The sequence below is a fragment of the Dioscorea cayenensis genome, chromosome 16, assembly GCF_009730915.1.
Source record: "Dioscorea cayenensis subsp. rotundata cultivar TDr96_F1 chromosome 16, TDr96_F1_v2_PseudoChromosome.rev07_lg8_w22 25.fasta, whole genome shotgun sequence".
Taxonomy (NCBI): Eukaryota; Viridiplantae; Streptophyta; class Magnoliopsida; order Dioscoreales; family Dioscoreaceae; genus Dioscorea; species Dioscorea cayenensis.
This window is the reverse complement of record NC_052486.1, coordinates 3,920,927-3,936,102: the sequence shown is the minus strand read 5'-3', so window position 1 is coordinate 3,936,102 and position 15,176 is coordinate 3,920,927. Positions and strand designations below refer to the sequence as shown.

The 15,176-nt window shown below is 34.4% G+C and overlaps 1 pseudogene; it reads right to left on the bottom strand.

Moving 5' to 3' along the window:
- Nucleotides 1-127: 127 nt before the first annotated feature.
- LOC120279365 lies at nucleotides 128-5,418 on the bottom strand (annotated as a pseudogene).
- Between the last annotated feature and the right edge of the window lie 9,758 nt (nucleotides 5,419-15,176).

Below are 15,176 nucleotides of genomic sequence, written 5' to 3'. Positions count from 1 at the left end.
AATTACCCACTTTGTTGAATATATGCAAAGCATAAGTTACTAAAGTATGAGCCATCTTTGGAAGAAGCAATGAATCCTTGTAGAGCAAGAGCAACGTGCAAAACATAACCTGTAAACATTTCCAAGATTATCTCGAAAACTGAGAATTCGGAAACGACAAACTTAAAAACTATGCAGTTGATTATACATGAGATAGTTCGACAAAGGATTCAACAAAAGATCAAGAAAATGATTTAAAACAATCAAACTAGCCACACCAATATGTTAAATGCTCATCCTTCCTAAGATTACTGACGAGGCCCCCGCAACGCAAACAGATGAAACTGCTTCCGTCTGAGAAGGCATCAAGCATGATTTGTTTCCGGCCACTAGTTCCAAGTATGGATGTCTCTGCAGAATTCGATAAAAGTGTGGAAGGAGAAACTGTATTTGATGGTGATGGGTTGGATTTTCCGGGGTGGACTTCCGCTATGAGACATTCAGCAAACAAGGAGGCGAGCTCATCAGCAGCGGCATTTGATCGGAGTTTGTTCTGGTAGAGTTCCCAGAGCACGGCCCAGCATCTGCATAACAGCTTGTTCTCCACCAACTGATTTTATGGCCAGAACCACCTGGATTCAAAGAATGAAAATCTTGAATTGGTAATCAAATAATTAGTCATTCACTAATGCCTAAATATTGCATGGATGGTAATATGCTAATGTGTCAGTGACAACCAACTTGTGCAATTTAAGTTTCTCTGTCACAAACTCGAATTCAATTGTGTTGAATTTGGCAATACATTTTTATAGCACAAAGGATAGCTGGCAGCCAAAAAGTCTTACTCCAAAATGTGATTTTGATTTACTCATACAAAGCTGAACCTAAGTTAAAAGTATCTGAGGAAATTGAGTTATGGTCATTGTTATAGGCGTAAAAAAGCTTCTGAATATCATTTTTGGGCATGAACTATCTAGACATAAAGATTGAGTTATTGAGGAAATCAAGTCTTTTATATCTTGGAGTAGTAGGTAGTTTATTAAAGATAAATGCATTGACTTACGTATTAGCAGTTTGAATTTTTTGGGTAATAAGGAAGACCAAAACTTTTTGAATACGATTCTTGACTGCCAATAATTCTTTTTTCATTGCCATGATAATTTTTCTCAGCTGCTTTGAAAGTACCAGTAGTCTACATATTTTTTTTCACCTTTAGTTTTTAACACAGCTCCCAACATTCTTCAGATGCATCAGAGTCTAGGATTAAATTCATCTTCATCCTTAGGGTAGTTGTAGCCATGGGAGATTAGTACAAAGGGCTTTGAGTTCTTTAACCAGTTTGTATGTAATTCTTCCCAATTCCAGGATTGACCTTTTTCAAGTAGCGCATTCAATGGGACTCTTAACTATATCTTAGATAAATTGTTCAATGTAGTTCAGACAGCCTAGAAATTTTTGTAACTGTAGTTTATCTGTTTTTTATCTGGGGATAATTTTATTTTTTCTACAACGTGCGGCTGTAATTTTATCCCATTTTCATCTAATGTGAGGCTCAAAAAATCAATTCTGGTTTTGAATAGTTCAGACTTGGCTTCACTTTATAATATTCCATTTTTTTTTTCTAAATGATAGAACTTAAGATGAGCTTGATGTTCTTTCTCAGTATCAGAATAGATCAGAGTTTCATCTATATAAACAACGCAGAATTTGTGGATGGGTTGGAACACCCGATCCATTCGCCTTTGGAATATTTGAGAGGCATTTTTAAACCAAAAGGCATGACTAATGCCTCATAATGTCCATTTGGAACACTAAAAGCAGTTAATGGTCCATTTTCAACTAATAGTTCCCTGACTATTCGAGTATTTGTTCCCCAATATTAATTCGGAAAGATATGTTGCTTGGCAAGAGATGGCCCAGATTTCATAACTATGAAGGCATGCAAGGTCTCAGGTTGATAATCTAGATAATTAATAGCAATAGGAATATATACACTACATGGACAAGTTATACACGTCTTGGGATTTGGACATGGACACCATTAAGTGTAAGGGAGAGCATGCTTTGGGTTAAGATATAAGGATCTACTCCAGATAAAAAGTTGGCGCCTAATATTACTCGTAGGTCAGACATTCATATCAGTTTCTACTTGTATGCACACGATGCTCTGGTGAAGAGCACCTTCTTTATCAGTAAAACTTATAGGGACCTTCATGAACTAAGCAATTATTCCGCCATTGAAGTTTTTATATTGATAGCATGGGTCTAAATTTGTAGAGGTCTAAATGTGAAATCATATTCTTAGGAAGAGTAATGCCAATATTCGGCAAATCACAAGGATAAATAGACAAGAAACCAAAATATCAACGCAAGTAGAAAGAGTATTTTGGTTCCGATCTATAAGAATAAAGGTTGCATCCAATGTTGCAATAACTATCGCAGAATTAAACTTTAAGAGTCATACTTTGAAGTTTTGAAAGAGAGTTATTGAGCAACGAGTGAAATGTGAAACTACTGTTTTTTTAAATTAATCCAGTTTTATGTTTAAGTGGTCAACTATAGAAGCTATTTACATATTTAAATAGTTGATGGAAAAGTACAAGGCCAAAAAAAAGGAAAAGATTTGCACATGATTTTTATTGACCTAAAAAAGGCTTATGATGGGATACCAAGGGAGGCCTTTTTGAGGGATTTTAGAAAAGAAAGAGTACCACTATGTATGTAGACCCAATGAAGACTATGTAAAATAACTCTATCTCTAGTATTAGAATTGTATGGAGAGAGACTAGGGAATTCCTTATTATCATGGACCTACATCAAGGCTCAGCATTAAGTCCTTACCAGTTTGCTTTAGTTTTGGACAAGCTGATGAAGCATGTTCAAGATAAGATCCTTGGTGTACGCTTTTCGCTGATGGCGTGATTTTAGTTGATGAAAATAAAAGAGATGCCAACTTAAAGTTAAAGATCTAGAGAAATACTTTAGAAGCTAAGGGTTTCAAATTAAATAAGGTAAAAACGGAATATTCAAAATGTAATTTCAGTTATAAAATAAGAAGAAATGAGGGAGAATTTGGATGGATGATATTAAGATGGGTAGAAGTAGAAATTTTCAATACACACACTCCATGATCCAAGATGACAAGGAACTCGTAAAAGACATCATGACTGGGATTAAAGTAGGATGGATGAAATGGTGAGAAGCCTCTGAAGTTTTACGTAATGGTAAAATACCTTTTCAATTAAAAGGTAAATTTTATAGAGGCCAGCTATGATGCACATGTCAGAATGTTGGGCGGTTAAGAAACAACATACTCAAGATATGAGCATGGGTGAGATGAGAATGTTGAGATAGATGCTAGGTGTTATTGGGAAAAACAGAGTAAAGAGTGAATTTATCTAAAATATATTAGGAGGAGTGCCTATTTGTGATAAGTTAAGAGAGAATAGTTTAAGATGGTATGAAACATGTTCTAAGATGACCAGTAGATGCCCCTACAAGGAAGATAAAAGTGTTTCAAGTAGTGATCTGCACAAAAAAAGTAGAAGTAGACCAAAAAAGTGTTTAACAAAAATTTTACGTAATAATATGTATGCTATTAATCTATCTAGTCTTTTGGCTATTGATTGAACAATGAGAAAAGGAAAGATTCATGTAACCGGCCTCAATAATTGTAATACGCCGAAAAAAATAGGCAAGTAATAACCCATATAGAAGAAATTTGAAAGCAAATGGATTAATGAGAAAATCAGAAAAGACAGCAGCAACAAAAGTGATGTCAATCACATCAAATTGCAGTGCAATAAAAATCCAAATTTAAGCTATCTGAAATTCAGTAGGATTTAAACCCTTGGAAATCAACTGCTGAATGTCATGAAGGTATGCACAGGTTCTTTCAACTAAAAAGGTCTAAATGTGAATCATTTGAGCCTAGAACCATTCCAAACCAATGGCAACTAATTACTTTGTCAGAAGGAAAGGCATCTTTGACATCAAGCTTCTTCTGATTCTAATCTACTTGCCTTACAACTCTTAAAGCCATCTTTCCATTTTAGGCAAAGAACCATTGGTAGTAGCAATCTCCATGCAGTCCTTCACAGTTCACACTAAAATTCAATCAGCCATAAACCACCATTGAGCATTCCTACTTTAATAGCATTGGGTTCACATAGTTAGACCCCGTGTGGAGTGGACTTAGTCATATATGTGCATGTTTTTCTAGTAATGGTTGTGAGCAAGATGAGAATTGAGAAGAGATGAAAACTCAATGAAGAAGGACGAGAACAAAAAATAAGGAGGCTGAGGGATTACCTTCAAGTAGAATATCAACACACAAGGGTATTCATATTCATTCTCTTATGAAAACACTTTGAGATTCTTAGGGGTTTACGTTTCTAAGATTTCTCAAGTCACGATTCAAGAACTAGCTATTATTTTTTTGTAGAGATACCTTGTCTTCATGACTATTATATTGTTGTTGTAGAATCTCCAACTCTTGTTCACATCAATTATCAGAACCGATTGCACATACTAGTTTTCCAATTTTAGATTTTCCATGGAAATCTTGTTCTCATCTTGGCACTTGTAAGCGTTATGATCCTCATAGTATATAATTATTATAATTGAATTCATCATTACTTATTATTCCATAGCTCATAAAGTTGTCTATCTCACTTTTACCAACACAGGGACACAATAGCTTAGCTTACACCAAAAATTTTCACATTTCCAATATATATATATATATATATTATATTTTAAATCTGACATTCATCAAAGATTTAAGACCAGTACAAAGCAAGAACAAATACACAAATTGCAAACATTCAAGCCCTATTTTGTTCATTTTCAAGCAATAGTTTAAACCAAACTACAATTCTCAGTTTGAAGATGCATTATCATTCTCACACCATCATAACATACAAAATGCACTGTAAACCTCTACCAACCTATTCTCATTCACTAATGAAAATTCAATCTAAAAACCAAAAAACAAGGAATAAACAAAAAAAAAACAAAAAACACAATCAAACATTTAATCAACCTTAAAAAAGCATCAAAATTTCCCTAATCAAACTTCATCACTAACTATAAACATAAAAAAACAAAAATTTCAAGGAAAAAAAAAAAGATCAAAACATTTAAAAAGCTCACCGCTTGGAGAGCAAGCGAGGGCTTGCCTTGGCTGGCGAGCTGACGAGCCAGCCCAAGGAGCTCCCACCCATCACCATGTGCCACTGAACTAGAGCCCCTAACCTCCACCACCACCTCCTCCTCCTTCTCCACCATGGATTCGCTACTGCTCCCAATCTCCACATCCATTCCATCCCCCATCGCTCTCTCTCTCTCAAAATTGGGATTAAGCAACCAATGGCCCCAAATTATGCGTCTAAGTTCATTTTTAGCACTAAAAATAAAAATATTAATTTTAGCTTTTCAATTTTATAAAAAAGTTTGATTTTGATTCTTCTATCCATTAAACTATTTAGGGCAATTTTTTTTATGGTTTAATTATTTTAAAGTTTGATGTTCATATCATCTCATTTATCTCGTAAATTCTTTTCCATCAAAATATTTTTTATAATAATTATATTATTATTGGTCTAGGGATGTAAGTGGGGCGGGTGGGGAAATGGGATCCTTGTCCCCGCTTCCTATGAGCAGGGAATATCCTCCCCAAAATTCCCCACGGGGAGAAATCCCCCCATTCATTCCTCCTTGGGGATTTCCACGGGATGGGACATCTCCGCCCCATTACAACCCATACCGTTTTTTTTCTTACAACATATACATCATATAGGAAATAAAAAATTCACAAAGAATTTCTCTTAATAAACCATAATATAATGTAGAATGCAACAAATTAATTAATATAAATAACATAAAGTTTGAAACTAAATTAATAAATAAAACCAATATATATATATATACTTACTCTTAATTATATCTCCAAATATCTCTCTTTTCGAGCCTTTCGTTTAAGAGACATTTGTCAAGTTTTGATTGAGTGTTTTTTCATGTCCTTTAATCACACTTCACAATAGCAATGTCGCTTTCAACTTCACATGTTTTCAACACTATGATTAGGGATGGGCACGGGGCTGGGCGAAAATGGGGAGGCACTCCCCCCACTCACTCCCCCATCCAAGGCAGGGATTCCATATCACCACCCTGGTTGGGAAATCAGGGAAAAGGGAATCCCCACCTCCCAACACAATTTTTTTTTATAAAAAAAAAAATCAATAACCCTAAAGTGTTTCAAAGAATAAATTTAAATTTTTAATAATATTTCAGTTTTTATTTATATTATTTATAATAAATGTACATAAGGCTTTTGGAATCTAAAGTATACAACAGTTTCCATAGTAGGAGTTGTTTAAATATATTATTTTTTATACCTGATATTGCCTAAAAACCCTTCACAATGTTTTAAAAACTCCTATGCAAATCCGGGGAGAATGCCTAGTATCAATAAAACCATTCAAATCAATGAATCATACAACATATTATAAGCAAAAAACAACTTTCTTTTTTTTCTCACAAATATCTTATCTCTCACGACATAGCAATAAATATATATAAAACCATTTAAATCAATAAATCATACAACATATTATAAACACATCTCGCTATCTTCCTCACAAATATCTCAACTCTCAAGACATAATAATAAATATAAATCAAACCATTCAAATCAATGAATCATATAACAAAAAACATCTTTCTTTCTCACAAATATCTCATCTCAAGACATAGCAATAAATGAATTTCATAAAATAAAAACGTTTGCATCAATAACAATACCATGAAAAAAATTAGGCCACAATTAAGCATGAGATAAAAGCATAAACCTGAAAACATTAGTGTAATACCATGAATCTTTGGATACCTGTTGGAAATTATGTTTAGGGTATTATCAAAACTTCAGTGAAACTATCCTACAAAGCAATTGTATTGAGAAACCAAATTGAAAAGCACAAGGACCTAAGTGTGAGAGTTTATAGAAGATTTTGGGTTAGCAAGTAATAAAAGGATTTGATTTGAAATACTTCCGGAGACCAAGGACTGAGAGGTAAGTTGGCAGGGACCTTTTTAAAATACTATTTTATGATTCAGGGAAAATTGGTGACTTTTCATAGACTTTTTGTAAGAAATTTTATTTTCAGGGAGTGAAAATGAATTTTGGTAGAAATTAAGTTAAAGAGAAAAGAAGAGTTAATTGGATTAGCTGAAGCTTTCTTCTCCATTAATGGGCTAAACCAGTAAAAGAAAAGAGAAATAATTAAAGGAGAAGAAAATTGGAGGTTTGTGAAGAGTTGGGTCTTGAGATCGTCAGAGGGAGCTCGGCGGAGGAATGACCTTACTTGGTAAGAATTTTAATAGCTTATTTGGTTGTGTATGTTTGGGTGTACGTATGTATGTATGTGTGGGTGATTTTTGGAGAAAATGGTGGATTTTTTTTTTTAAAGAAATGTTGATGGAGAGGATGAAGTGGTTGTTATAAGATGATTTTGTTTGGAAAAATCTTTGAATATAAGATGGATCTTGCTTGGAATGGTCGAGGATTTCTCGGATTTACTATATATTACTGAAACGACTAGAATTAAGGATTGTTTTGGTTAATTAAGTTGATGATGATGAAGATGGTCATGATAATGGTTGGAAATTAAGTGGTTGAGCTTAGCCAAATTGGTTGAATTGGGTTTGATTTGGTTTAGTTAAGTTCATTAAAATGGATTGGAGTTGGGTTTGGATGAGAGTTGATGTGGTTGGGTTCAATTGAATTGATTTGGTCTAGATTTGATCAAATCAAGATGAGTTGTGGTTGGGCTTGAATAGTTTTGACTAAGTTAAGTTAGTTGAGATTGATTTGAACTTGGTTCAATGAAATTGAGGTTGGTTCAGGTTAGTTCAGAATGGTTTAGCCCAAATTGAGTTGGTTTAAATGCTAGCTGGAGGCAAGTTTGATTATGCAAGGTCGGGTTTGAATCAATTGGAGTGAGTAGGCCCAATTAGAGAGTATGTTATTGTTTTTTGTATTTTCTTTTGGTTCAGTTCTATCATTAGCTTGTTTTATTTATTTTATTCTTTTCTCTTGTTAGCTGGGGTTCAAGCTTGGGAGGGAGTTCCAGGTCTAAAAAAAAATCCAAGGGAGACCAGGTGAGTTGGTAGTGGTTGCTATTTTGAAATAATTGGTTAATTGCTACTATTTTGAAACAAGTGCTTAATGGCTACTAGTTGGAAATAATTGTTTAATTATTTTATTATATTATGTTTAATAATTTATATTGTCAAAGGATACTTATATTTATTTGCATTTTGTCATGCCATAGCAATCATATTAGTATATTCGGTTTTATATAATTATACATAGTTTTAACTGTGTATAAATACATGTATATATGATTTAATTATTCATTTCAAGCATTTATTTTAATGGTTATGTATGCTTTGACTTTGAATGATTTGGGAAACCATGTGTGCATATTAAAATGATTTTACCGTCAATGCTTGTGGAATCGATTTTCATTCCCGGTATAGGGATGGTGTTCTAGATATAGACTTTACGGGTATTATGCATGTATTGTACTATTAAGCTTCCACATGATTTTAATGGTGACTACGGACTTTAGTCTGACATTGCAGTGGAGGTTCCACGATCCGACCTGATGGGAAGCGGCGTAGTTAACCCTGAGTTTACCCCTGGTTAAAAAGTGTGTAGAGCCATTAACAGGGCTTAGTTTTATCGAGAAGCCCAGGGTCATCACACGGGGATCTTAATGGCCAACGTCAAGGTTACGAAAACCTTAATGGCTCTCAACCTAGTCGGGATGGCTCCTAAGTCAAAGAGTGTTATTAGGCCATTAATTTGAGATCGGGTTTACAATTCAGTCATGTAAAAGATGTTATTTTTGATAGTGATGAATGGGTCAAAGCCCAGCTATTGCTCTTAGGAGGGTAGTCTCTCACAAAAATTATATTTCCTTGGAAAATTTATTTGATGATGATTCGTGATGAGTTTATATTTTAAAAGCTCTTAAAACTTTTATTTTTCAAAATTATGGTATTTGTGAATGTTAGGAAGTTATTTGAGAAATTGATTTTTATATACTTTATATACTCTAAATTTAATTATTTGAAATTATTGTTGAAATTATTGAGCTATTATCAACCAACTGAAGTGTGTTACAGTTGCAGGAGCAGGACTCTACTAGATTGCCTGTACAAGTATAGAGTCAGTAAGGGTTGAGTCTAGGATTGCAGTGGGTCCCCTTTCTTTCTATTTGTTGGTATTGTAATCTTGTAGTGGTTGTACCCACAAATTGAAGTAATTATGTTTGTTGTATTCATGTATTTGAACTTGTAGTTGGTGTAAAAGTTGTCAATCATGTTTTGTAAATCTGATTTTTGTTTTTAAAAGGGTGTTAGTTTTCCAATTAAAATGAGTTTTAACTGATGGGTGCCACATTTACCTCATTAGAAGGGGTAGGTGTGACAATTAGGCCCTTCTATCAATCAAAGACCACTAGGTAACTTGGTCCACTTCGATCCTTATTAATATCAACAACCTGAAGTATAAATCAAGTAAATAAAATTGTATAAGTTTCATTTAGGCTATTAACATTTTGCACTAAGAGTTTTTGTTAGAGCTGGGGCTCTATAATTGGTATTATTTGACACACATAGAAGTTGACGTGGCAAAAGCAATGATGTAGTAAACAAGGTGACAAGGCAAAGAATGATCAATGATGATATGGCAAAATGACTAGGCACTAATGATGTGGTAAGAAATGATAATGAAAATCATGGCAGGAGCTTTTTCTTTGAAGGATCTCTCTTGAAGAGCAAGTTTATCTTAATTATGATTTAATCTATCTTTGGTAAGATCGAAGATGATAAAATAAATCTTTGGTAAACTCTTTTCTCATGAGGGATTTATTAAAGACCATGTGAAGAATATTCTAAAGAGAAAATTAATCTATTATTGGCAAGTTTAAAGATCATCTATTGAGGCCAAGATTTGGAGATTCTTAGTTTGGTGCAAAGTTTAATTGAAAGAACAAACCAAGAGGGGTAAAGCTATGAAGATCTCAAGACAATAATTATCAAGCACATTGAGAATTTAGATTTGAAGAAAAGATCCAATGCTATTTATGGGCGGAGTTATTTGAAGACATATGCTATTCAATGGCACAAGCTATCTTTGTCAAGTGCATAGATTTGGAAGAAGATTGTTGACCCAAGCTTGGATGAATGAAGATCATGCTTGGAAGATCTTGAAGAACTAAACTTGGATGAAAGGAGATCAAGTTTAATAACAAGATATTGAAGATCAAACTTGGATGAATGAAGATCAAGTTTGATGATTGTTGAAAACCAAACTTGGATGAATGGAGATCAAGTTTGGAAAGAAGATCATGGAGATCTTTGAAGACCATCTTTGGTGAGATAGAGATGCGCCTTGGTGGATGCAACCCTCGGGAGAGGGACCTCCTGATATGACGTGAGGAAGGAGGCTAGTTTTTGGTAGGAAGAGCTCGGAAGGAGTTGATTGCATCGACGAGAACTGGAGCAACCGGGAGGGTTAGTGGTGTCGTAGGTGGTGTTGCAATGGGAGCTGGAACTCAGTCAGGATCAGTAGGTAGGCCGCGTTGCAAGCTTGGTTGCACAAGAGTTGCAACATCTAACTTTGGAAGGTGCCCAAGTTAGAAAACCGCAGAGAATCTAAAAGAGAAAGTTATTTTGGGATATAGAGACATCTATATAAGATAGTCCTGTTTTAATATTTAGGATGTGCCACGAGTGAGAGACCCTAGTGTGTGGGTTGAGAAGAGTGGGCATCGAGTAATTAGAGAGGATATTCTTTGTTATTGTGTGAGAGTGAGTGTTGTACTATTCATTCTTCACCACTTTTAGTGGGTTGTTCTCTCCAGCTCGGCCCCCTAGACGTAAGCAAGTTATGCAGAATTGGGCAACCAATTCGTGTGTCTCCTTTCTCTTACTTGTTTGTGTTTGCATTGAGTGTGTGTGTACATGCTTACATGAGTGATTAAGAAAAAAATCAACGCACTACTTCCCTTCTTGAACTAACAGCTTTTGATAAATACAATATTTGTAAGCTTACCTCTTCATCAACATCTATGTCATCAATTATTGTGTAACCTTGAGAATAAGTCATGGAAATGGAATCTAGAACATTAATTAATAATTAGGTCAACAATTATAATTTGTAATTTGAAAATTAAAGTCAATCATAAAATATGTAATAGATATATGTATATATATACTAATATCTATCCAATTTTGTGCACACATTAATACTACAACTGTGTCGGGATGCAATCTCTAAACCATCTTTGATAATTAGATTCAAAATGTGTGCACAACACCACATATGCAATAATTTTTTGTTTATCCAAATTGTGTTTCTTGATAGTTTGTTCAAATTAAATTCGCCAATGAATCACTCATTGAACAATTATCTAATGTCAATGCAGATAACTTGTGATCAAGATTCCAATCCATTAAACAATTTGTGAGCACATCGCAAAGTACTTCAGCAGTATGTGGGCATAGCACATAAATGAACCTACTCAAATAAAGTATGAAATAATATTAGATATATATATATATAAGCTAAACTAATTGAGTACTTGGAAATTAAATAATTGATTCAATAAATAAAAAAATAAATCAAATTTTTAGTGCTTAAGTTATAGCAAATTGAGCATAAACGCATAAACATAATATCATTTATATGTAAACACACCCACACATTATAGTTAAATAAATAAAAGCAATACCTGATAATCTGACTTTGAAAGCTCCAATTAGCATCAATCAAATGTGTTGATTGCCATGAATCCTTTTTTTTATTGTTGAAGTCCACATGTCGGTTGTAATTGCAAATTTACTCTCACTGTTTTCAAGCAATTTCATCGTCTTCTCTTTTTCTTGCTCTTATATTTTAAATATATCCCTTTTTACTATATGTGAGCCAATTATTTTAAATAGTGGTTAAATAGCCCCCAACAAACCTTCGAAAATATTGAGGCTTAACCATTGATAAAGGATATTCATGTACAATAATCATTGATGCCAACTCTTTTCTTGCAACATCTTCATTAAAAGCATATTTGCCAATTGAAGCCTTGTCTTCATTATCTACTTTATGCTTCAAAATGCTTTGCTTTATACTTCTGATTTTTCTCAAAGGACATAATGCAAAATGATCATGTAAATGTTTAGTCACATTCTTTGTATCCCCTCCAAGTTTCTTTTGACAATAATTACATATTGCCTTCCATTTATCATCAATTTTTGTCTGTTATAATGGTTTCATATAGCCGATTTTAGACAAGTCTTAATGCTCAATTTCAATTTTTCACTTTCATCTGTTGGTAATGTTTGTCTTGATCCAACTGGTTTTGTTGATTCAAGGTGTGTTCTAGATTGTTCACAACTTTGTTGTTCTATAGATTGTCTACAACTTTCAAGAGTTGAAAATAAGTAAATTCTCTTCATGATAACCCTCATCCATAATTTTAATTGATCACCTACATTGACTCCATTATTATATACTAGTGAGCAAACTAAGCTATAAATCATAAGTTGAACATTAAAAAAAATTAAGAAAAAAAGATAACAATCACTACTTTATAAGAAGAAGAGTTAAAAAAGAAATTAGCTTTGAAAAATTTAAAACTAGAAATTCTTGACAACAGACAATCATTTAAGATGATAAAATCAAATTTCATGAAAAGGAAAAGCAAGCGAAACTCTTGAATCAACAAAATTTGCACTAGATGAAAATATTTAGGTATGAATTCATGCATTAGATGTGTGATAGAGGCCTACTTGCTATGGAAAATAGAAAACTCTCTCTCGCCTCTCCCGTGCGAGACACCGTAACCAACGCCGCATCTTTCGATTATGAAATAAGAATACTAAATATACTCAAAATCCAAAACACAATCAAGTTGAGATTCTTGAGAAACAAAGCTATGGCTTACGAGTTACAAAAAAAGTGAAGAAGATGGTTCGGTGGAGATCGGTGGGAGCATTTGATGAATTATAGAGAAGAGATGAGAAGATTTAATGGAGGATTTGGAGATCAGTGGTGGCTTGGAGGCGGTGCTACGGTGGAGTTTAGAAGAAATTAGGGTCTGTCTTTCGAGTAACTTACTCAAAATGAATCTCGTGATGCCAGTTTTCTTTTAATTTTTTTTTATTTTAACCCATATATATTTATAAAAAGAATTTTTGGGTGGGGACTCCGCAGGGCAGGGAGATCACTCCCCGGCCCCGTCCCGCTATAGTGACAGGGGAAAATTTTCCCCGTCCTCATCTCTGCGTGGGAGAAAATCAGGGATTCCCCATCCGGAATGGGAGGATCCCTGTGGGGAGCGGGGAGTCCCCGCCCCATGCCCATCCCTAACCATGATCGATACACCGTAAATCCCCCTTCCATCCTTTAATCATGCTCTTAACAATAACAATGTCACTTTCAATCTCCCATGATTTTCAACACCATGTCTGACGCAGGATTTACGTGTGTATATACCATAAGTGCGCAGGTCATCAAGTAATATCTTGTGGGTGAGCATGAGAGTGGTATTACTCAGGGAATGGTGAGAGGCTCATTTTACTTCTTTTTAGCTTAATCAATAGCCTAAACGTCTACAGTGTTTCTTAATTCTACTTCTACAAATTAATTAATAAAATATAGTTGAGGATTGTTCAGTGCAATTGAAAGGCGTTTTGTAGATCATATGAAGATTCCATTAATGATTACTTGTAAAGAAGCATTAAGGTGTGATGATTTCATCTAGTAATGGACCGGGGGAATTCAAGGGCCTACTGGTTCCAATCTCTCAGCAACCAGGTCTAAAATACTAGGAACTTAGGATGGAATCTCTTCCTATCCTAGCCTCCTATGTCCGCCTTAAGTTCAAGAATTTCATTAGCAAGGCTAATCAAATCCTAATTCAGAGATCTAGCAATACCTAAACTTTTAGCACATGCATAGATTTAACAGAGCATGGGTCTTCTAATGTGGGGGCATATCTTTCTCATCTACATCAGCAAAATATTATTAAGCAAACGTGCAATGATTCACAAAAACTAGAAATAATAATAAATTATCAATAATATATCACAAGTAACAATCAAGATGATTTTACATTAAATTTCCCTCAAATTGCAGGGAAAAAGTTCCTTGGAAGAGAAATGGAAAGAGGATGAGGCCCATATATCCGCAGAGAAGGTTAAGTTGGAGCAAGAGCGCTCAATGAGGTCGCGGACTAATTTAGTATTGTGCTGATACAAACACTCTACAATCGCAATACATTCAATGAAATCTCAATGTGAGTTAACAAGAATTTTTGAAATAGATAATCCTTCTTGGGAAGAGATTATTCCTAATTTCATACAAAATATAAATGTGATTTCTCTTAAAATCTATTCTATACGATTGTAAAGAGCATGGAAATCACTTGCTAATTACTCAAGAGGATTGATGGAGAACTCTCCACTCCAAAGTTCCCCATTGCCAGGCTAACTCATAATTCCCTCTAATCACGGCATGTCTATTCTAGGTGGGTATTTATACTCGTCACAAAACACATCATACATGAGAACTAGGGTTTTCACCTCATTAGAAATAAAGCCATACAAAACACGCAATTGGATTTAAATAATATGAATTGCAATTAAGAAATAATTAAAGCAACAAGATCCACAATCAATGTCAAAATAAAATAAAACCCTAGAGTTCAACTATGCTTCTTCATCTACAAAATTAGCTCTCCATTAATGGAGAGCAAGCATCCAAAGAACAAGACATAATGAGAATCAAAGAAGACATGAAAACCCCTTTCTTAATTATACCGAGAGATGATTACCGAAGAATGTCCAAAAACCTTCCACGAACGTCACTAAGCTAGTCTTAACGGCTACATTCCTTCTTATCTAAGATAGGTGGTTGATTCTCCCTTCTAATTAACCTCCAAAGCCCTGGAGATCGGCCCCCTTCTTTCCCCTAAGACTTTCCTTTGAATAGAACAAAATATGCCCTAGAAACCCTCATCAAGAATATTTATATTGTGCCACTTACGAGCGTAAGAATGGGGAAAGTAAGGAGTTAGCGATGATGGGTTGTGAGGCTTATGGGATCACTTACGGCAATAAGTCTTTTC